The 23,049-nt window shown below is 57.6% G+C and overlaps 1 pseudogene; it reads right to left on the bottom strand.

Annotated features, from left to right (window-relative positions):
* Positions 1 to 717: 717 nt before the first annotated feature.
* LOC143384183 (leukocyte immunoglobulin-like receptor subfamily A member 6) lies at positions 718 to 21,750 on the bottom strand (annotated as a pseudogene).
* Between the last annotated feature and the right edge of the window lie 1,299 nt (positions 21,751 to 23,049).

Here is a 23,049-nt window from a genome sequence, read left to right as displayed (position 1 = left end):
CCCCATGAGGACAAGGAGGTGTGAGCTGGGGAACCCCCCCCCCAGAGCTGGGTGAGTGAGGTCCCCCCTGCGTCTGTCTTTCCCCTTCATGTCTCCATGCCCTGGGTGTTGGTGCCCCTCACCCACCCCCTGCACCCCCCTTTCCCTCCCTCTGTTCCTCTGTCTCTTGGTCCCCAGGCTCTGCTCCCACTGGGCTCCTGGGTGGCTCCAGGTCTGCTGCTCCCCTTTCCACAGCCCTGTCCTGAGGTGGGCAGGGGACCCCTGTAGGCTGCCACTCAGCCCAGGTCATGCTGCTGGACAGAGGGGTCCCAGCTGGATGTGAAAATCAGCAGGAAGACAGGTGACATGGGACTCCCCAGGGTCACCCAGCACATTTTGAAGTTTATTGTAAGTTTACTTTGATCAAAGTCACTTCATCTCTGTGCGTCATCAGCTGGACGCACTTTCCCATCACACATTTGCTCACTTGCCTTGTGACTCCTCCCCTTGCCTGTGGGTGACTGGGAGAATAAAATGGCCAAACGTGGCACGTGGTTGGGGACCAGTTACTGTGACTGGGAATCAGGTGACTTCCAGCAGGTCTCAGATGCTCCTGGCCATGCATGTCAGGCCCCAGGCTGGCCGTGACAGCCAGCTGCATGTCCAGGGGCTGTCTAGTGCCTGCTGGGGTCCCCGTGTCCCTGTCCTTGCAGTGTGGGATCTGAGTGGTGTCCTGGGCTAGTGGAAGGCCAGGGTGGCGTAGTCACTGTGCTGAGCAGGAGATTTTCCTTCTTGGGAGGAAGGAGGAGTGGCTGTCCCCTGTCTGAGCTTGAGGTACTTCAGCTGGGCATAGGTCACACCCTGGGGGGCATCAGATGCAGCCACCTGGAGTGAGGGCAGAGTGGTGACAGGTGAGGGTGGAGCCTGGGATCCTGGGGCCTGGAGGGGACAGGACCCACATGACTGTCCTGCAAGCTGTTCTCTCCCTCTGATGTGTCCTTCATGACCAGGAATGGCCCTGACTCGGGGGATTAAGTGGACACTCCACAATGGCCCTGACTCTGGGCACAGGTGACTGCCCAGGGGTCTTCACCTGCAGGGCTCTGTGGAGGGGACAGACGCAGGCAGCTCCTGAGTCCACTCTGGCTGTGCCCCTCTCCTCCCACAGGGAGCTGGAGGGACCTGCAGCCAGCAGTCAGCTCTCCATGCCCAGCAGAACTTCCAGGGGCTTCTCAGGCTCTGCCAGAGCAAGGGACCTGCAGGACGGAGCCCTGCCCACCTCTGTCCTGCCACCTGTCACACCTGCTCCTCATGCATCACCTGCAGCCACCTGGACTCGTGCCTGCTGGACAGGTCAGCCTGTGCCCACTGGCCTCCCACTGCTGCTCCCTTGGCAGGACCCTCTTCCTGAGATGCTCTCAGGCCTGTCCCTGTGGTGAGGGCTCTGTCCAGGTCCTCCCCAGGGAACCCTCCTTGACTGTCCAGTTAACCCTCCTGCTCCTGCCCATGGCCCCCGCCCCACCTGGCTCTGTCCTGGGTTCACAGCCGTCACCCTGCCTGGTCTCCCCACGCCTGTCTGCCTCTGCCCCGTCTGTCTGTCCTGGGGCTGTCCTGTGTCTGGGCACCAGACTGTGTTTGCTGCTGCTGCCCCAAGCCCCCAGTAGAGCCTTGCCAACAGCAAACCCCCAGGAGTCGGCCATCTGTGTGGCTGGGAGGGGGCCAGTGCAGGGCAGGGCTGTGGCCAGGTCCACCTCCTACCCAGGAGCAGGTGCAGAGAGCTCAGCAGGGGGAGGAGGCAGAGGAGAGAGGCCAGCGCCCAGGCCTCAGAGCAGGAGGCCAACCAGAGCCCATCAGCACAATCAGCTGGGAGGAGAGAAGAGGGCAGTGGGCAGAGAGAGGAGGGCGGAGGAGAGGACTGGTCACCTGGTGGCCTTGGGTGGCCTCTGGGGAGGTGACAGCAGTGCTGAGCCCTGTGTGACGAGAAGAAGGCAGACCTGTGAGGCCCACACGGGCTCTTGCTGGGTCTCCTGGGTGGTCCTGCTGGTCAGGTGACAACCAGGGTTCCCATCCTGTGTGCCCTGAGCACAACTGGCTAATTCCCCTGGGACGCCACCACGTCTCCCCCTCCCCACTCACCTGCCTTCCTGCATTGTCCCCGACACTGGTGTCCCTGGAGGAGCAAGAGGAGCAGCAGGAGGAGGGGAACCGAGACCCCCACCAGAATCTTCAGACTCCTTCCCAGTCCTGGGCACGGGTGTGAACGAGGAGCCACGCTGCTTACCTGAGCACCTACTGTGTGCCAGCCCTGCTGGTCTTTCCACCTGTCACCTCCAGCCCTGTCACTCAGGCATCATGGCACTGCCACCCTCCCCCCAGGCACAGATGAGGAAACTGAGGCTCAGAGGGTGTCCCCTGCCCAGTCCCCCAGCAGGAAGCAGCAGAGCGGGGCCTGAACTGGGGGAGTCTGACTCCCAGTCTCCTTCTCTCCACCAGAGCTCAGCCCTGAGCTGGAGGGAAAGAGCCTGACACCCCGATGGTCCTGAGCCCTCCCCTGCTCAGTGTCACTGTCACTGCACACAGGGGACAGGGCCCTGCAGATTCAGGTCCTGGAGGCTTCCCTGGAGGCCCCTGTCCCAGCAGGGCACAGCCAAGGTCAGCCTGAGAGGCACTTGAAGGTCAGGGCCAGGCCTCTCCTCTGCCCTGGGAGAAACTGAGGCCCAGAGGGGAGGGGCTGGTCCCCGTCAGCATCTCCAGAGGGGGCTGCTCCCCCTCAGCTCAGCCCTGCCCTGGACCCACCTCCCACCAGAGCCCCCCACTCACCACTCTGGGGTCCTGGGTCCGTGGGGGAGAGGGGCTGGTCCTCAGGGCCTCCTGGGGTGGGTGGGAGGTCAGGGCTGGGCTGCCTGCCCCCACTTCAGCTGGCTGCTCCTCCCCAGGCTGGGCCCAGAGTCACCTCTGCCTGGACCTCTCCCTGATGCCTCCCAGCCCTGAGCCCCAGGGCCTGAGATCCCTGACCACTCTCTGCAGTGCCCTGGACACAGCTTAGCTGAGTTTGTAACTGGACTTTGTAGCTCAGAGTGATTGTTGGTTGCCCAAGATGCAGGACACTGTCTGCACAGAGGCCCCTGAGACTCACCAGCTGTTGACTTGGGTCCTGAGGGTGGTGAGCTGGGTCCCCCAGAGGGTCCTGGGAATGAGGAGAACAGGAGGGTGAGGGGTGCAGGCTGCCCCTGGGGACCTGTCTCTGCCCATCCTCCTACCTGCCTGGCCTCGCCAGGACCCTCCTGTGCCCACCTGCACCTTCCTGATTCCAGTGGTGGGTGGGTGCACAGGCTGGAGGACCCCGTTGGCCCCTCCTCTCTGAGGGGTGAGTCCCACTGGCCGACCCTCCCTAGGGCCCCTCCCTCCCATCCCACCCAGAGCTGTCCTGGGCAGGGCCCTGAGTGACCCTTGGAGCTCACAGAGGATGGGGTCAGGTCACTCCCATAAGACCACCAGGTCCAGGGGGGCACTGGGCCGTGACAGCAGGTAGGGGAATGAGCTGTGAGAGCCATAGCACCTGTAGGTCCCCCCGAGGGCTGAGGTCACAGCTCTCATGGAGAACTCTGCCTGGTACCATGGGGCTCGGTACTCTGCTCTCAGACACAGGGGGGGATCAGCTGCCCCCTCCTTGCACAGGAGGAAAGTGTCCATCTTGATCTGTGACTGACACAGCAGGGTCACGTTCTCCCCTGAGGACACTGTGGGACCAGGCTGCACTGAGAGGGAGGGTGTGACAGGGGGCTGTCCTAGAGAGAGGAAGGAGGGTGACGGTGGCCCCAGCTTGTTCTGAGCTGAGACCTCCCCAGGGCCTCTCTCTGAGGAACCTGTGCTCTCTGTCTGTCTCATTGTCTCTGATTCTCCCTGTCCCTGTGTCCCCTGTCCCTGTTCTCTCTGCGCCTCCCTGTCTCTCTCTCTCCTGAGACCCCACCTCACCCTGGCCATCACCTCCTGGGGCTCCCCAACAGGGCTGTGCAGAGTCTGGGTCCCTGACTGCACCCTCTGTGTTCCTCACCTGAGACCAGGATGTCCAGGGGGTCACTGGGGGCTGACCACTCAGAAGAGAGGCTGTGTCCACCTAGCACCTGTACCGACCCCCTTAGGAGCTGCTCACAGGGCCCAGCAGGAAGTCACCCTGAGAGAGCCCAGCCTGGGGCTGCTGGGCAGGGTGCTGGGGGAGGTCCTGTGCCCCCTCCTTGGACAGAGCAATCGGTCATAGCCAATGTCAGTGTGACACTGAGGGCCAGGTTCCCTCCAGGGGCAAGACAGGGCCTTGCTGGATCAGAAGGGAGGACTTCTTAGTAACCCCTGGAGGAAGAGGAGTCTGGGCTGAGGGCTGGATCCTGCCAACCCCCTGCCTCCCCCGTCCTGCCTGCGGGTCACCTCTCACACCCTGAGTCTCTGTCCACAAGGTCGCAGCCTCACCAAATATTGGAGTGAAGGATGGGAATTCCTTACCTGAGACCAGGAGGTACAGGGGGTCACTGGGAATTGACCACACCTGGGGTTTGCTCCTATAATAGCCATAACATGTGAATGTCCACCTGTGGGTGGGGTTAACAGGCCCCACTGGAAACTGGGCCTGGAACTGCCCACTGGGGTGTCGCTGTGAGTCCAGGGTCCAGGTGAGGTGGTGTTCTCCTTTCTTCGCCAAAATAAAGCCGTCAAATTCCTTCCATGAGCCACACTGGAGGGTCACGTTCCCTCCTGAGGTCACCACAGGGCTGGGCAGGGCTGAGAGCCTGGGTTTGGTGTAGAATCCTAGGAGAGAAGGAGGCAGGTGTTCATGGCTCCCTCCTCCCCCATTAATGGTCTGTGAGAGGGACACCTGGGGGCAGACCCCTTTCCTGAGGCAGAGCAGGGGCCGGACCCCTGAGTGTCCACTCACCTGTCACCACCAGCTCTAGGCGTTCACTGCGTTGTAATGAGCCAGCAGGGCTCTGATAGTAGCATTGATACCCTCCTGCGTCCTGTGCAGTCATGGTGGGGATGGGGAACACGGCCCTGTTCCCTGGGCCCTGTAAGGGGCTTCTGCACCTGGGCCTCCCAGTCCTTTCCAGAATGAGACAGTACTCTTGGGCGTCCAGGGATCCCTGACACCAGAGGGTCACTGACTTTCCACGGGGAATGACAGGGCCTGGTTCTGCCCACAGGTTGGGCTTGGGGAGGGTCCCTGCAAGAAAACCAGAGGCTGGGTCCTGGCCTGTCCCTACCCCAGGTCCCACTGCCCTACCTTGTCACCACCCTCAGCCCAGGCTGCTCTCTTCTCTCCCGAGACCCCAGGGGCTGAGCCTGGGCAGGACGTGGGAGGCTAGCAGGGCACTCACCTGAAGACCCCCGGGGGCTCTGTTGCAGACTCAGCCCTGGAAGAGAGGTCCCCGTGAGGAGCTGGCGTCTCAGTTTTGGGAGGATTATTGTTCCTTGTGGTCACAGCAGCCATTTGGTGCCATATGAGACTAAGACCTGAGAGTTCCCTGTGAACAGGCACCTGGGACCCTCCCCACCCAGCCTGTGTCCCTCCCTCCACCAACACTGACCAAGGCACAGGAGGACAGGCAGGGTGGACCTCATGCCGCCTGCTCTGAAGACTCCAGCGTCCAGATGGAGAGTGCAGGCCCTGCAGGTCAGACAGCACGGAAGTGGTGAGCAGGGGCTGCTGCTGCTGGCCTCTGGTCCCCAGAGCTGCGCACCCACCGGATGGGGACGGCCCCTCCCTGACCTGTCTCTGGTTTCCTAAAGGCAGGGTTGAGGGGATTCTGCCCCTTGGGGACATCTCAGCACAAATCTGAGGTCCCCCCTGAACCTGAGGTCCTTCTGAACTGACCTTCATGCTGCCCAGCCAGGCCAGGCCCCAGGCCCCACCAGAGTCGGCCCCACACAGGCTGAGTCCAACCCAGGATTATGTCCTCAGAGGATCCAGGAAGGGAATGTGAGGGTCACTCCTAGGCCAGGTGAAACATGACCACCTACTGGGGAGTTGAGTGCCAGGCTCCAGAGGTCCAGTATGGTGGAGGCCTGTGCCCTGTCCTGTGGGAGCTGGACCAACTGAAGGAGCTCAGGGTTGATTTCCCAGTGCAGCCCACCATGGCGCACCCTGTGCAGGAGCAAACCCTTCCCTCAGCAGCTCTGGTCTGTTTAAGTTGGTGGCCTCTGGTGTTTTGTTGCAGTAGCGCAGAGCTGACTGACACAGCAGCTGAAAGGAGCGAGCCCTCCTCCCTGTGCCAGGTCCCCGTGGTGCATGTGAAATGGTCTGTTCTGGGGTGTGGGGGAAGAGCCGTCCCATCTGCTCTGGAGTCCATGCTCCAGCCTGTCCCACCATCAACAGAGCGGCCTGGCTGAGAGCTGAGGAGGGCATCACCACCCCTGGAGCCTGGCTGTCCTTGTAGGAAAATGCTCTTCAGCCTAAACTGGTGCTCCACACTGTGCCAGGTGGGGAGGGACCCTCCTGTGGGGCTCAGGAGCTCTACCTGGCTCATCACTTCCTGTGTGTCCTTGCTGCAGGGTCCAGACAGCAGGGAGGGGAAGGCTGGGGGTGAGACTGCTCAGGGGAAGGAGGCCACAGGACTAGGGTGGCAGCTGAGGTGAGGGCTGCAGATGTCACCTACTGTCCTTCACAGGGTCCTCCCTGGGCTCAGCGTCTTCAAGGCAGATGTATGGGGTGAAGGGGGAGCGAGGCCCTTAGCATGTTCTCCTGGTCCTCCATCAAGACCAGAATGGGGCAGGGGTGTCCCTGAGGGTGCTCAGCCCTCCCCCCTAGACCCTGACAACTTACCCCACCATCCCCCAGGCCAACCTCCACCTCCCCATTGTCCCCTCTAATCCATGCCCCATCCTGCTGCATTGCCCATAGACCAACTCCTTTTGCATCCTGGGCCTGAATGCCAGGGAGATGGGCAGCCAGCGTGGAGAAATTGAGGGTCCTTGGTGACGGCCATGGTCCTCCAAATCCCAAAGTTCAGCCTGGGAAGTGGACCCCCACCTCTGCACCATTCACCCCATTAGCTCTATGACCCCGTCCTGGCCCCTTTGGACCTGGGTTTGATGGAACACCAGTGACAGTTAGCACAGAGGACAGTGCCAGGGAGATCAGCTACCCCATGTCCACTGAGGGAGTCAGCTTGGTGGCCATCCTGGAGGACCTGGTGCGTCTGTCATCAGCACACCCCTGAGCACCTGTGCTGGTGCCTGTGTGAGGGGACCACAGTGGCCTGCAGCATGTGCTGGCTCCTGAGTCCCCAGCTCTCAACCCCCCCAGTCACTCTCTCTATTCCAAGATGCACCCCCAGCTCCAGGAGCAGTGGGCACATCTGTGCAATCAGGGAGCCAGGAAGGGACGTGGACGTCTAGCCCAGGTCCATCCCACAATCCAAGTGCTCTTTGCTGCTGCCCTGGGAAGAGGCGGAGATTCTGGCCAGAGCAGGAAGGTCGTCCATCTCCTGTGGCTGAGCACTGTTTCCCCTGCTGCCCCTCAGCCCCCACAGGTGCACCTCCTGAGAGCCAAAGAGTAGGTGGCCAGAGGTTGGGACAGGTCCACTGTGGGCTGCTATGATCTCAGCTTGCTCTGAAGCATCCTCCCTGCAGGAGTGGCCAGGGTGGGGAAGGGGAGGATCAGGGGCAGCAGGAGTGGGCTCAGGTGGACACATGCTGAGCAGGGGCTGCTCCTGGACCCTGCTGTTATGGGAGGACATCTGAATCTGTGAGCCCTCCTCAGCTCAGGGGCAGGAGGAGGCGTCTCAGCCTCATGTCCTGGTCAAGGAGTGGATTCTCCCTGAGTTCACTGAGTAGGACACCAGCCCCAGGACTAGAGTCCAGTCTGACTCTGACCCTTCCGTGTTCAAGGACTCTGTCACCTCGGCTCCCTGCCAGCTCCACTGCTGTGGCTCTGGTTGGGGTGCCCTGTGGACACTGCGTGGACATGGAATGGGCTGGACCTCTCCCACCTGCGACCCTGAGCTCCAGGGGTCTCTGTGTGAGGAGCTCTGCGAGGGTGAGTCCTGGTGAGGAACCACTCACTGCAGGTGCCCGAGGGCCAGGTCACAGGCTCATGGGAGCTGTTGGGAAAGGTCCCCTCCGGAGCTCAGGAGGAGCCCCCACCTCCTTGGAATAGCTCCCCCAGGACACCCTGAGGCTGGCGTGGACAGTGCAGGGTCAGCACTTGTGAATTCTGATAGAAGACTAGGAACCAGAGAAAGCCCTAGGATGACATCCCCCAGATCAAGCAAAACAAGACAAAATTGAAGCCCATTTAAGATTCTTCTTCATCAGAAAGTGCTACAAGGTCTGGAGGTCACTTGCTGCTGGCCAGTCCCTCTGACTGCAGCAGGGGTACCTGAGCTCAGCCCCCTGTCAGGTGGAGACCCTCAGGCAGTGCCTGGTCCCCAGGGGGTCCCTGTGTCCAGCACTGGAGCTTCCCTGCTCACCAGGTGACCAGCCCACCCTGGAGACCCCAGAACGTGAACACCTCAGACTTTTGCAAATCTGCCTGAGGCCAAGGAGGTGTCCAGGCAGGTCTCAGAAGAGAGCAGGAGCATTAGTGTCCAGCGTCCCTTTCCTTTGCTACCAGAGGACCCAGTGGAGAGGATCCCAGGTCACCTGCATTGTCCCCACCCCTCCTACCTAGGAGAAATCCTCGTCTTTTGCCAAAACCACAATCTGCGCCTGGGAGGATCCTCGTGTGTCCCTAGATCAGGTGGCTTAGATGGAGCACTTATGGGACAACCACACAGAGGTGACCCATGTGGACTCTGCCCTCCCAGGACTCTGCCTGTCCCTATGTTGGCCATGGCAGGTCACCCTCCTCAGTGCATGACCTCAGCTTCCCAGGGCTCCCTCCTCCAGCCTGGGCTCTGGAGGACCAAAGACTTCAGGAAGGACTTTCCACCATGTCGCTGCTGCCTCCCCTTCCAGGGCACAGCAGGGACAGGAGGTGGGTGTATTGGGGCCACATTGGGGCCAGGATGGAGGAGCTGAGCAAAGTGAGCAGGATGTGGTCACAGGACCTTCACACCCTGTAGGGTTGGCTGCCTCCTCCCCACAGCAAGGTGACCAGCTCCTCTCCCCAGCAAGGGCCAGGGGTGGGCAGCTGCAGATGAGACCTGGGTGCAACCCCAGCCCTGCAAGGCCCCGCTCCCCTCCTGCTGCCTGCCCCTGTGTGCACACTGCAGGCTCCACGTGGCCACTTACGTCCAAGGAGACATTTCAACATGTCTCAGCACCTCTCTTGGGCCTGTGGGATCAATGGATTCCCTGCCACAGCCCAAGGTGATGAGGTCTCCTATGGAGCATGATCGGGTCCCTGGGTGCTCTGTGCTCCTGCTCCTGTCGTGTCCCACAAGGTGTCCAGGTCAGCAGAGGTGGGGGTTCTTGACCTGCTTTGCATCCTGGGTGTCCACTGTCACAGGTCCTTCCCTTTCCCATAATCTGGGAGCACGTCCCTGTTCAAGTGACTCTGCCTTCTTGACCTTCATGTCCTCTCATTCCTCTGATATCTTTTGTTTGTTTGTTCTGATTCCTTTGTGGCCCTGAAGGTGGACCCAGGTCCTGGGCGTGCTCTGCAGGCCTCTCCCATGAGCTACGTCCTGTCCAGTCCTGTTTAGTTTTTATGTTGAGTCATGAGGTTCCTAAGTTCCCCAGGTGGCCTTCAACTTGCCATCCTGCTGCCTTGGCCTCCAGTGTCACTGGAGTTACAGCCCTGGGCCCCTGTGCTGGGCTGGTCTCTGTAATACCTTTTAAGGGTTCACTGTTTCCATCCATCTCCTCCGTCTCCTACTATAATTGAAATGAGTAAAACACCCTCTTCTAGCTGATGATATTATTGCGTTCTTGTTGCTGACTTACTGTGTCGACTTTGAGAGATTCAGTTAGATAACTGCTCAGAGACCAGGGTGCACATTTGTCTCCGTCAGCTCTGGATGATCTGCCTTCCTACCCCAGGTGCCTCATGGTGCAGTGTTCCCCTGTGTCTCTCATGAATGCCGTGGGAGCTCAACTCTGCTCAGTGCTGAGGGGTCCCTAAGCCTGGAGTGATGAGCCCTCTGCAGGTGGCCACAGGAGCAGGCATGGTCCTGGGTGACAGGGTGGAGGGCCCTTGTGACAGGGTGGAGGGCACTACACCTCCCACCAAACCTGCTGCTCCTGGTGCCCAGTGGCTGACTCCTCCCACAGTCCATTATCTCAGAGGAGGACGTGGACAGCACAGAGAGGGAGAAGCTCCCCCTTCAAAGCCCTGTGGGGCCTAGTGAGGCTTTGGGCACCTGAGGTCCCAGCTACTCAGAGGCTCAGGAGCCCAGGGACGTCTTGAGTCCAGGAGGCCAGTGTGGGCAGCACAAGAGTCCTGCCTCAACAACAAGCAAACCCTCAGCAGATACAGTGTGAAGAGCAGAGACCAGCTGCTGTCCCACTGGGTGGGGCTGGGTGACGGCTCCCGTGTCGAGGTCCTGATGTCCACCCCAGCCCTGACAAAGACACGCCTCGAGTACCAAGTGGAACCTGAAGGTCCTGCGAGCTGTGGTCACCAAGGCACACACTGACCTCCAGAGTCCTGTGTCCCGCAGAACCACAGTGGGTCCCCTGTTGTGGCATCCCCTGTGTCCCCACCTCAGCCCTGGGGACTGTAGTGCACACAGCCGTGTTGTGCAGTTGAGATTGGCAGAGGGTGGATCTGTAGTGCTCTCACCATGAGAAGGAACAAGGGAGAACGGTAGCTGTGGGGCAGCTGGGTGTGTCCATGAGGTCAGTGTGGAGCTCATGTCACAGTGTAGACATATCCCAACACGACAAATTGTGTGCCCCAAATATGATAAATATTTATGTGTCATTAACTATAAATAAATCCCCAGGAGTCTTCACCATGACCTTGGTTTCTCCCAGAGTGAACAGGCCTCAGCGTGGGTTACTCTTTCACTTTCTCCATGGACGGTTACATTAAGGAGGGCTGGGGAGGGGCAGTGGGGAGGCCTGGACCCCACCCAGCACCAGGAGAGAAGCCTGAGCCAGGTCAGGCGTCTCTGGGGGTTTGAGAGAAGCTGCGTGAGGTCTCACACCGTGGCCATTCTCACCCCCTTTCTCGTCCTGGGCTGAGATCAGCATCATCCCCTGGAGGGGACAGAGGTAGGAAGGGGCAGCTGCTGGGTCTGGCAAGGCCTCCTGTCTCCCCTCTAGGGTTTCCTGGTCCCCAGTGATGGCCCCTGTCCCCCTTACTCCTCTCGGCCGTGTGCTGTGGGAGGACCTGGCAGGTGGTGGGCAGAGCCTTCAGCTGTCCACATTGGGGAGAGGACTCAGAAGGAAAATGTTCCTGGAAGAGGAGCATCCATGACAATTCACATTAAAATGTAGCCATGTAGGAAAATGTCTTTTTTATTTGTTAGTAGAAAATTATAGAGAAAATGTGTCTCCTTCCTTGGGAGGAAATCCTGGGCCACCTTCAGGGCAGCCAGCAGGGCACTGGGTGGACAGGAGGCTGGAGTGGGCCTGGGACCATCACAGAGGCTGAGGGCCAGCTGGGGCTGCAGGGAGAAGGTCCCAGCAGGAGCCCAGACCCTGTGGGCAGAGCTGTGTGCTGCAGGGGACCAGCCTGGGTCAGAGGTTTCCCTGAGAATCCCAATGAGGAGAACAGGATTCTCAAGGTGGGGTCCTCCTCAGCTGTGAGGCCCTCTCTGTCCTGCACCATCTCTGAGCAGCACTGCACAGGGGGCTCCTGTGGAGCCCCAGGCCGACCTCACCCAGGACGTGGCTGCAGCTGGCTGTCCCCGTCCTCAGGGCGTCTCACCTCCTGTGCTCAGACTCTTCAAGGTCCTGCTCACGTGGGCAGCAGGGCCACCCCTTCCTGAGTTTCCACCTTGGCAGCTGATGGGGGCACAGGACCCGCCAGCCACGCCCACCTGGATGAGGTCCCACAGTGTCACCTGAATGCTGTGGCCTGTGGGCAGGACTGAGGGTCCCTGAGGGCTGGACAGGTCACACTGGCCCTTTAAGTCCCGCTGGGTGTTGGTCCTTCTGCACCCTGAGAGGGAGTTTCCTGCTGCTCCTCTCTCTGGGGCCAGAATCAGGAGCTGCTAAGAACAAGGAGGGCAGAGGAAGGAACAGCTGGGGTCGTGGGGAGCCCCTCTGCCCTGCTCGTGCAGGTGACCTCGCCCCGTTCTCAAGAGAGCCCTGAGGCTGGGCAGCCGTGGCCCCTGCCTTTGGTTCTTCTTAGAACAGTCTCGGGGACACTATGAAGGTGGTGCTAGGAAGAAAGATCAGGGCATGAAGTGCCCACATCGAAAACCAGAGAGATCCCAAATGAAAACCGAATGATTCATCAAATACCCCTCGAAGCTCAGGGACAAAATAATTCCAAAGTCAGAATGAGACAGGAAAAAATAAGGTCTGACCCAAAATGAAGGAAATAGACTGTTAAACAAATTCAAAGCATCAGTGCAACAAAGAGTCAGTTCTTCCTAAACGTCAGCAAGACTGAGAAACCCTTAGCCAGACTGACCAAAAGAAGGACAAGGCAGACCCAAAGGACACTGAAGGAAAAGGAGGTGTCACCATAGACACAGCTGGAATCCAGAGGATCACTGGAAATCATTTGAGACCTTGTATTCTAATAAATTGGAAAAGACACAAGATACATACGTATTTCTAAACACATTTGACCTATCAAAATTGATCCAAATGATATGGAAAACTTAAAAAACAAATATGAGGTGAAGCAATTTAGCAAAAACCTTCCAACAAAGAAAAGGCCAGGACCAAATAGATTCTCAGCTGATTTTCCACCAGACCTTGAAAGAAGAATCAATGCAAAATTACTCAAAATATTCTGTGAAACAGAGAGAAAGGGAGCACTCCCCAACTTATTCAGGAGCCAGTATCACCCTGATAACAAAAGCAGATAAAGACACATGAAGAAAACAAAATTACAGACCAATATCCCTGATGAACATAGATGACAAACCTCATAATAAAATAATAGCAACCCACCTTCAAAACACTTAAGAAGACTGCATACCATGGTCAAGTTAGAGTCGCCCCAGGGATGCAAGGTTGGTTCAATATACACAAATCAGAAAATGGAATTCATAACACAAATAAAACCAAGGGAAAATCACACAATTCTCCTGATAGAGCAGAAAATGCCCTGGACGAAATTCAGCCACATTCATGTTAGAAACAGTGGAGGGGGCTGGGCGTGGGGCTCAGTGGTAGAGCAATTGCCTAGCAGGCACGAGGCCCCGGGTTCAGTCTCCAGCAATGCAAATAACAAGCAAAGAGACACGGATGAAGCTAGGGACAGAAGGAACTCGCCTGAGCATCATGAAATCTGTATGTGACAAACCCAAAGTCCACATCATGCTGAGCAGAGGGAAACTGAAAGCATTTCCTCTGAGATCAGAAAGAAGAAAGGATCTCCGTTCTCACCACACCTGGGCAATACAGTTCTTGAAACTGTAGCCAGAGCAATCAGGCAAGAGAAGGAAATTAAAGGGATACCAATAGAAGAAGAAGGAGTCCAAATATCTTTGTTTACTGTTGACATAATCTTATACCTAAAGGAACCAAAACACTGCCCCAGAAGACTTCTAGGTCCGATACAGAGAATGTGACAAAATCTTTGCCAGCTTCTCTTTCAATAGGAAATAAATAAAAACAATATTAAATAACTGAAATAACATAACACCCGAAAAAGTAATAACCTACTCAACAAATGACCAAATGACCTGAAGAGACATTGCTCAAATGAGAAATGCAAGTGGCCAACATAATATGGAAAAATGTTCAACATCTTTAACAATCAGAGACATAAGTGAGACCACACTAAGATCCCACCCACTCTAGTTAGAATGGCCATCACTGAGAATACAAATAACAATGGCTACTGGCAAGAATGTGGGGAGAAAGGACACCTATACCTTCTTGGTGGGACTGCAAAGAAGCTCCACCTCTTTGTAAAGCCATATGGAGATTTTTCAAAAGACATGGGTGAGAACCACCACATGACCCAGGGACCCGGTCCTTGGTATTTATCTAAAAGAACCAAAATTAACAGACTATAGTGACACAGCCCCATCAATGTATAGATCAGCACAATGCACAATAGCCAAATTATGGAACCAGCCCAGGTGCCTGTCAACAGATAAATGAATAAAGAAAATTTAATTTATACTCACAATGGAGTTCTACTTAGCCAAAGAGAAGAATGAAATTATGGCATTTTCTGTGAAAGCTAAAGAGAAAAAGGGAATAAACAAGGGATCTTACAAAAATACAGGGAGAGTTGGGGACCAAGGATCAGGAAGGAGGGAGGGCAACAGGGAGGACCTGGGGGGGGGAAGTGGACCGGGTCATGCTGTGTGCAGTGTGAACAGACCTGGGTGCATATCCATTTATATGTAACAGAAATGCACCAACTAAAACTAAATTAGTAGAAAGAAGACCGACCAGTAGAGTGAAGGAAGGCAGGGGAGCCGGGGGGTGGGGCGGGGGGCGGTTAGAAGAGGGAGCCCTGGGCATTGAGGTGGGCAGACTGCTGTGTGCACTATGAACATGTCAAATGACCCCCACTGTGGTGCCTTCCTCCACGGCACTGGTGGATATCACACACATGGACTCCACAGCCCACGCAGGTTTGCAAGGGCTTGAGCTCACTGTTACCATGCAGCAGGGGCTTCTGGAACCTGGTGAGCAAAGGGGGGTCTTCCCTGACCCTCAACCAGGCTGAGCCCTGGGCTTCCTTCCTGCCCTGGGATCCCCGAGGCCCTGACACAGCTCAGGTCTGCGCCACCCTCAAGGTGAGACCAGGGCTGTGCTCAGGGCACTTGGGGACCGTCCCTTCCACTCTGGCCTGCTCCTCCTTGGTCTAGTCTTTATCTCCACTGGGACACCCTCAAGGTGTTAATGTCCTGATTGGACTTTGGCAAATGCACCCTTAGAGGCTCAGCAGGAGTGCGGCTCCCACACTGACATGAGGACGTCCAGCTTTAGGGGTCTAACGTCTTTCCCAGGACAGACAGCGGCTCTTTGTGGAGCTGGAGGGACCCAGTCAGTCTGTAGCAGGGCCTGTGTTCTGCCTTGTCCCCTAGATTCACAGTGAGGCCACAGGTCAGGGGACTCTCAGCACATCTGAGCACAGGTCAGAAATGTCCCAGGCAGCCGAGGCCACCCTCTGTCACGGTGGGAAGAGGAAAGGAGGCAGCGACCTCTTCCTCTTTCTGTGGGGCATGATGTAGACACCCCAGAGGGGCCCAGCCAGCACATCCTGTCCCCTGTGTCCTCTGTGGGGCCCCAGCTCCAGACAGGGAGGCTGCAGGAGCCTGAGCCATGGCCCCCTGCTCCATTGCCCTCCTGGCCCTTGGTGAGTCCTGGAAGGTGGGGACTGGGTGGGTGGAGGTGACAGGGCAGGAACAGGTCCCTTCCTTACACAGGCCTGAGCCCAGCAAACCCAGCAGAGTCAGTGCCCTCCCCTGGGGCTGCCCCTCACCTCTGCCCAGGCTCAGTGTGACCAGGGAGCACTGGGCCCTAGAGGCAGACACCTGGGTTGGGGACAGGCCCAGTCCTGGGAAGGACTGGGCAGCGGAGAGGCTCATGGAAGGGGGGTGGGAGGTCTGGCAGCCACCCCAGAGCAGGAAGAAGGCCACCCTGACCCTGGGGAGCAGGTGGCCTGGGAAGCAGGGAGGCTGAGTGCCCAGGCTCCCCCAGGCCCTGCTGGCCCAGCTCTGGGGGAATGGGGCGCTCTTCTCACTGGGCTTCTCTTCCAGGGCTCTGCCTGGGCCAGGGGATCCACGCACAGGAGGGTGAGTGCAGGTCCCAGGCCTCCTCCCAGGGCAGCTGTGGACAGGGGCATGTGGATCCAGGAGCCTGGGGACCTTAACAGTGTCCCACGCGTGGGCAACCCCATTGTGGCCCTCATCAGTCCCTGTGTCTCTGCCTGTCTCCTGTGGTGTCCTCGGCTGAGCACAGTGCTCTCCCTGACATGGTGGCCGTGTGTCTGGGGACGCGGCAGGATGCTCTGATGGCCACCTGGGAGTGGGTAGGTGGGGTCAGCAGGCCTGGCCTCTCCCACTTACCCGTGTTGGTGGAGAGTGTCCGTTTCTGCCCCTCAGCAGTTGTGCAGCACACACCGTTACCAGCCACAGTCCCCACGCAGGCCAGTGGCTGTCCACCAAGAGGCCCCTGGACTCGCTCCACATCTGGCTGCAGTGACATGAGTGACAGGCACCTGGGCTTCTCCCATCCTGGCCCCTGTGGGAGAGGCAGGGGCCCCACACCTGTCCTAGGTCTCAGCCAGGTGCCCCATGTCCCAGGAGCATAGTGCCACCTCCTCTGTGCCCTGATGTGCCCAGGGACACTTGTGCAGGGTCACAGCTAAGGACCTGGACAGGGTCTCCACCTGCCCGTCCTCCCTCCCCAGGAGACTGTGTCTGTGCCCCTCCTGCTCCTGCAGCACACAGAGGGGCTCTGAGTGGACAGACAAGGACCAGGACTGAGGGAGATGAGGGGAGGAGATGGACTGGGTGGGCCCAAGGGTGGGACATTCCAGTGGGCAGAGGGGTCTGAGCAGGGGACCAGCTGTGCAGCAGGTGACCAGCCAGCAAGTGCTAACAGGCTGAGAAGGAGGGGACAGTGTAGAGGACACCCCAAGGCAGAGGCTCAGCAGAGGCCCCTGGACCTGGCCCAGGGCAGGGAGGGGTGGGCACAGACACAGCAGGGCCAGGATGCCCGGGCTCCCTGGGACCCCGAGCCAGACAGGATGCACCTGGGGTCAGGTCCTCCTCACCAGGTGGGACAGCAGCTGCAACAGCAGAGAGGATGGGCACAGGAGGGGACACAGGGAGGGGATCCAGGGAGGACAGAGGGAGGGGACACAGGGAGGGGACAGAGGAAGGGGGACACAGGGAGGGGAAAGAAGGGGACATGGGAAGGGGACATTGGAAAAGGACATGGGGAGGGTGAAACAGTGATGGGACATGGGGAGGAGACACTAGGAGGTGACACAGGGAGGGGACACAAGGAGGACAGAGAGAGGGAACACAGGGAGGACAGAGGGAGGGGACATTACATAGGGAAATAGGGAGGGGACACAGGGAGGGGAAAAGAGGAGGGGGACATGGGAAGGGACATTGGGAAAGAACATGGGGATGGGGACACAGGGAGAAGACACAGGGAGGGGACACAGTAAAGGGACTTAGGGAAAGGACACAGGGAGGGGACATAGGGAAGGGACACAGGGAGGAGACACAGGAGGTGAGCCCAGGGAGAGGGCTGCAGGGAGGTGGATAATTGTGAAGCCACAGAGTGACCGCAGCTGCACAGCTCTGTAAACTGGCCAAGAACCTTGGGCTGTGCACCTGAATTCAATCTGTGGCACAGCCACTCCTCCCAGTGGATGCTGAGCTGCTGTCTGCTTCCTCCCAGGGGCCCTGCCCAGACCCTCCATCTCTGCTGAGCCAGGCCCTGTGATCCCCCGGGGGAGGCCTGTGACCATCGTGTGCCGGGGCCCTGCTGGGGCTCAGGAGTTTCGCCTGGAGAAGGAGGGAAGACCCCAGATCTGGGATGAGAGGAACAGTTCACCTTCTGAGCCAGAGGCCAGGTTCCTGTTCCCCTCCATGAGTGAGGACACTGCTGGGCGTTATCACTGCCGCTACCTAAAGTCCACGTGGTCTGAGCTCAGTGAAGACTTGAGGCTGGTGCTGAGCAGGGAGGACGCCACCCAGGTCCCCTCCCCAGTCCCAGCTCAGCCATCAGGTTGGTCCCTGGGTCCGGGACCCTGTCCCAGCTGCCATCCTGTCCACAGCCTCCTGCCCCCACCTGACCCCAGGCCCCTCCCTCTGCACAGTGTCCCCTCAGCCCTCATGCCCTGAGGTCCCTGGAGCCCTGGTCTCATGGGCCACTTTGGGTGACCTGGGCACAAATCCCAGGAGAGGGCCCAGGCAGGAGTTAGGGGACACTGTGGGAGGTGAGGGAGGTCCACAGGAGCCCAGAGACCTCAGGTGTGTGACTACCTGTGCTCCAGGCAGGCCCACAGGTACTGGTGTAAAGCAGGTCAGCTCTGTAGAGTCCACCATGGTCTCCACAGGTGAGCAGGCACCTGGCGGGAAGGGGCCATGACACACCCTGCACCTCTCAGGATGTGGCCCCAGGGCAGGGACGTGGCTCCTGGCAGGTGACCAGGTGTGGAGTGGTCATGCTGACGCCCACCCCATCCTGACCCCAGACCATCATGGTCACCTCTGCCTCCCTGTCCATGTGATGGGGTGGAGTGTCCCCTACTGTGTGTCCTGTTGGTCCAACTGTCTGGGTGGATCAGTCCCACCTGCCCCCTCTGCTGTTTGCCTGAACCTTCCAGGAGGAGGAGACCCTGTGTGGACCCTCGGTCATCCCCACCCAGTCCCCATGCTGTGGGGACCCTGGTCCTGTCAGGGCTTCCCCAGTGTCTGTGAGGTGACGTGTCAGGGTCCTGTGCACTGAGACTCCATTGGGACCTGCAGACCCAGAGCTCTGTCAATCACCAGCTCAGGAGGTCAGCTCCAGGGTGCACTGGGCTGGGGATGCACCTAGGACCCCAGCCCCATGGACTCTGGGTCCTGCTCACTGTAGCTCAGCACTGTGTCCCCAGGAGACCCTGGGTGTTGGGGAAGGAGGGTCACCCAGTGAAGGGCCAGCAGAGTCCATCCATCCTGCCCTAGGGACGCACACACAGGGGTCACCTACCCTGACCCCTTTCCCAAGGCCTCAGATGCTGGGCTTTGGGCTGAGAGGAGGGATGGGGATACTCAAAGGTCCAGCAGACGTCGGGCTGGATGAACTGGCAGAGCAGAGACAGCAGCCCTGGTGCAGCCCAGGGTCACACCTCTGCCCTCCCTGGCTGGTTCTCACAGTGGGCTGTGGGCACCTCCAGGCCCTGAGCTCTCCTCTCACCCTCATGTGGCAGGGGCTGCTCATCCCCCGTTTGCTCCAGGGTGGCCTTGGCCTTCGACTTGGAGCTGAGTTTGATCAAAGGCAGCTGTGTGTGCTCCAGTCCCCTGTCCCCAGGGCCCTGCTGTTCACTGGGAGACCTGGGGGGACACAGGGAGCAGGGGAGGTGGGGCAGGGGGATCCCATGACAGGACAGTCAGGAGAAGGGTCAGGAGGCCAAGGTCAGCCTAGGGGAGAGGCTGCCCAGCCCTTCACCAGCCTCTGACTCCTAGGAGCCCCACGTGACATCAGCCCCACCCACAGGAGTGAGCTCCCCACAGTAGGTCACCTGGGACTCTGCATGGGGTAGTGCCCATGGGGACAGGTTCTGGCCTGGAAAGTGGGGAGTGGCTCCTATTTCAGGGCCCTGGGGGGGTCTCGTCCACCTGCCGTGACCTGTCCTGACAGTCTGCGTGTCCTTCTTCTTCCAGCCTCCACCCCCCAGAACTACAGGGCGCTGAACTGTGTCCGCCTGGGCCTGGCTGGGCTGGTCTTGGTGGCCCTGGGGGTGCTTCTGGGAGAAGCTTGGCACAGCTGGCCCAGGTCACAGAGAGAAGAGAGCCTCCTCCAGAGAGCCTGACCCCAGGGCCCAGGGAGAAGCCCACAGGACTCAGCCCATGTGAGCCCCAGGGACCCAGAGGCCACCATGGACTGTGCACTCTGGACCTGGACACTCTGCAGGGTCTGAACACATCCTCCACCTGCACCAGGGAGCCACGTGGACACATCCCAGCCTCCCTCGGTGTCAGCTCCTGTGTCCCAGGGTGGCCTCCACGCTGGACACCCAGCACCTGGGCCCTGGCTCCACACCTTCCTGGTCTCCCGTCCTTCTTTGTGCATGATCGTGTACCACTTCCCTGTTCATGTCCCTCCCCTCCACTGTCCTCCTCCTCCTCCTTTTGTGCTCTAGCAGCTCCCATGACGAGCGAGGGCCATTTCCCCATCTCTCCTTCCTGCCTTGGTGAGGTCAGCCGTTGGGGCTTCCCTCTCTCACCTGAGCAATGACCTCTAGGTTGGGGAGTTCAGCTCCCCACAGGACATTTGCAGCTGCCTGCTGGGAATCAGGAACTTGTCCTCAGCCCTGCCTTTCCCAGAAAGTCTACCTGACCCCAGCCTTAGCCACACAGACCCCAAAACATACATCCGCTTTGATGAATTGACCCCTCGTCACCCAGACTCTGTCTCCCCTGACCGATTTGGACTGAAAGTCTTTTCTCCCTGACCTTAGCAATGGTAATTCTTGTCACTTTGGGCTTCATTTGCATGGAATCCCTCTGTCCCATCACTCTCTGCCCATGTGGGTCCTGGGAGCTACAGGGAGTCTCTGATTGGCTGTGTGTAGTTGTACCTCATGTTTCAAAGTCTCAGTCTCACTGGGTGTTTTGATCAGAGAATTTAATTCACTTACAGTCAATGTAATTATTATAAGAAAGAACTTACTATGTCCATTTTGTTAGTTCTTATGTGATGTTGTTGTTATTTCTTAGTACTACTCTTCCTCTTGTTAAGAGGAAATTATCATGGTGATAGTGTTTTTATAAAAATACACTTAGGTTTCAAGCCTTAATCTTGAGTTAAAATGGCATGTCCAAAACCATGATGGCATCAGACTTTCTGAACTAGTCTGCATTTTGCCTTTGCAGAGAGTTTGTACCTCCATCTTTTCAGTTAATGTGCAACGTTTTACTTGGAGACCTCCACCCAACATTTTTTGAAAGGCAAATAGAGTGAGGATTACTTCCCACAACTGTATTTTTCTGGAGATTCCCTCTCCCATTCACTCCTGAAGGAAAGTCTTAATGGTGACGGTGGTCTTGTTGGCTTTCTTTCTCTTCCGCCCTTTGAAGAAATCATCCCAATCTTTCCTCCCTGCAAGATTGCTGCTGAGAAACCTCTTGGTTGTCTTTCTGGGGTTCCTACGTATGGAGTGAATCGCTTCTCACTTGGTGCTTATGGAGTTGTCTCTGACTTTGAGAGTTTGATCATGCAGCCTCTTGGTGAACATCTCTGGGTGTTTCTTCCATGTTGGGTTTTTCATGTTCATTTCTCTCTCTGGGTTTGGGGATTTTCTTCCTTATTTATTTAAATAGCTCTCTGCTCTTTTCTCTTTCTTGGCTCCTGCTAAGACTCATAGTAATTGTACAGCGTCCCACTTGATGGTGTCCCATAGATTTCCCTCATTCCTTTGTGTCTTTTTTCCTTTCTATCCTCTGGGTCATTTCCAACGTCTTGTCTTCAGGTCTGGCTCTGTCTCCTACTCTGTGAAGTCTGCTGGTGAAGCTCTCTCTAGAATTTCCACTTCAGTCCCTGTGTTCTTTAACTCCAGACTGTCTCTTTGCTTCCTCTTTATGGCTTTCATTTCTTTGTTGGACTTTCTGATTTGTTGTGTGTACATTATTTTCCTGATTTTGACTGGCTTTCCTCCTGTGGCCCACTGAGCTCCTTTAGGATAATGTTTTGATTTCCCCCAGGCAGTTACAGGTCTCCATTTCCTCAGGGTCAGTTCCTGGTTCATTACTCAGTTCCATGGGGGATGCCATGTGTCCCTGACTCTTCATGATTCTTAGGGCCTTCATTGGTGTCTGCACATTTGAAGAAGTATGCACACATTCCAGTCCTTATAGATTACATTATTTACCAGCAAACCCAGCTAGAGACTCCAGGTGGGTCTGATGGTGGGGACTTCATGTGGGTTTGCTGTTGGAGTCTCTGTGCAAACTTACCTGTCCCGGGGTCTGCAGGTGGGGGTCCTACCATCTGGGTCATGGACCAGCCTATTGCCACTGGGATGGGCATATTGACTAATCCGTAAGTAAGTCCTTGTATCTGGGACTGTGGGCTCCTCTGAGGCCTGGATGCACAGGGTCCACCCTGGTTCTCAGTGGGCCATGAGCCAAGTCTGCAGCACTGAGGTAGGCCCGATGCATGAGTCCTTGGGGTGGACATGGAGTCTCACTCTCCAGGGCCAGTCCTGAGCCTGTCTCTGAGGGATGGCCAGTGAAGGGTCCAGTGGAGGTCATCTGGAGCAGGTCTGGGTCCCAGGCATTTTTTAAAGGAAAGCTTCCTAAGGCCATAGACCTCACGTGACAAGAGACAGGGACCCCTGAGCAAGAGGAATCAGAGAAGTTGCCCTGGAATGGCCCATGCCCCCTGCCCTGAGAGAATTTCTAGGTTTCATCGCAGGGATGGGGACTGAGACAAATTTCCTGAGCTGCTGAGTGGGGCAGAACATCCAGGGAGACCCCGGCAGCTGGAGTTCCCAGGAGAATGTGCAGGAGAGGGAGAGCTGCTCAGAGAGATCTGAGACCCTGGAGGATCCCTGAAGGAACCTCCGAGTTCTGATCTGCACATGCACTTCAGGAAGTTCCCCTCAGGGAGGGAAGTACCACTGGACAGGAGCAGAAAGCAGGGTTCTGGTGCTGTGCAGGGCCAGGGCCAGGGCCAGGGCCAGGGCCAGTGCCAGGTTTTCTTCCCAACCAGACAGGAGAACCTGCTGGAGGGTGGAAGGAACATTAGTTTAGGAGTGCAGAGGGGCCTGCTGCAGTGGGGAGGGCTAGGCACCTCCTGGTGAAGGCAGCTCTAGTTTGGCTTATTGCAAATAATACCTAAAGGATCACACTGCTTCCCAGGCTCTTATCTGAGTTCTGGAACAGAGCTTCAGAGCACTGACAGGAATTCGTCCAGCCCCTACAGAGTAAGGCACTGTCTGGCCTCCCATCAGTCATGACCAGACGGGCAGCGGGGAGGAACCACAGCACCCGGTCCACAGAAACTGACCTGGGGTTTGGTCTCATGAGACCTGGCCTTTGCTGAGGTCCTGGGGTTGCTGGCTCTCTGTGAGGTACCAGCTGAAGTACCAGGATGTTGGAATTGGTAAAGGAAGACAGTAAAACAGTTGTTACAGGGGCTGAGGGGGTGGCTCAGTGGGAGAGCACATGCCTTGCACGTGTGAGGCCCTGGGGTCAATCCCAGCCCCAAACCAGACCCCAACTATTTATTATAACTGTATTCTGTATTTTCAAAATTTAACAAATAAGTAGAAGTTGTTGGTAAAGGGGTGTGTGTGCGTGTGTGTGTGTGTGTGTGTGTGTGTGT

This window comes from Callospermophilus lateralis, chromosome 18 (genome assembly GCF_048772815.1).
Source record: "Callospermophilus lateralis isolate mCalLat2 chromosome 18, mCalLat2.hap1, whole genome shotgun sequence".
NCBI classification, from domain to species: Eukaryota; Metazoa; Chordata; class Mammalia; order Rodentia; family Sciuridae; genus Callospermophilus; species Callospermophilus lateralis.
This window is presented reverse-complemented; position numbering and strand designations above follow the sequence as displayed.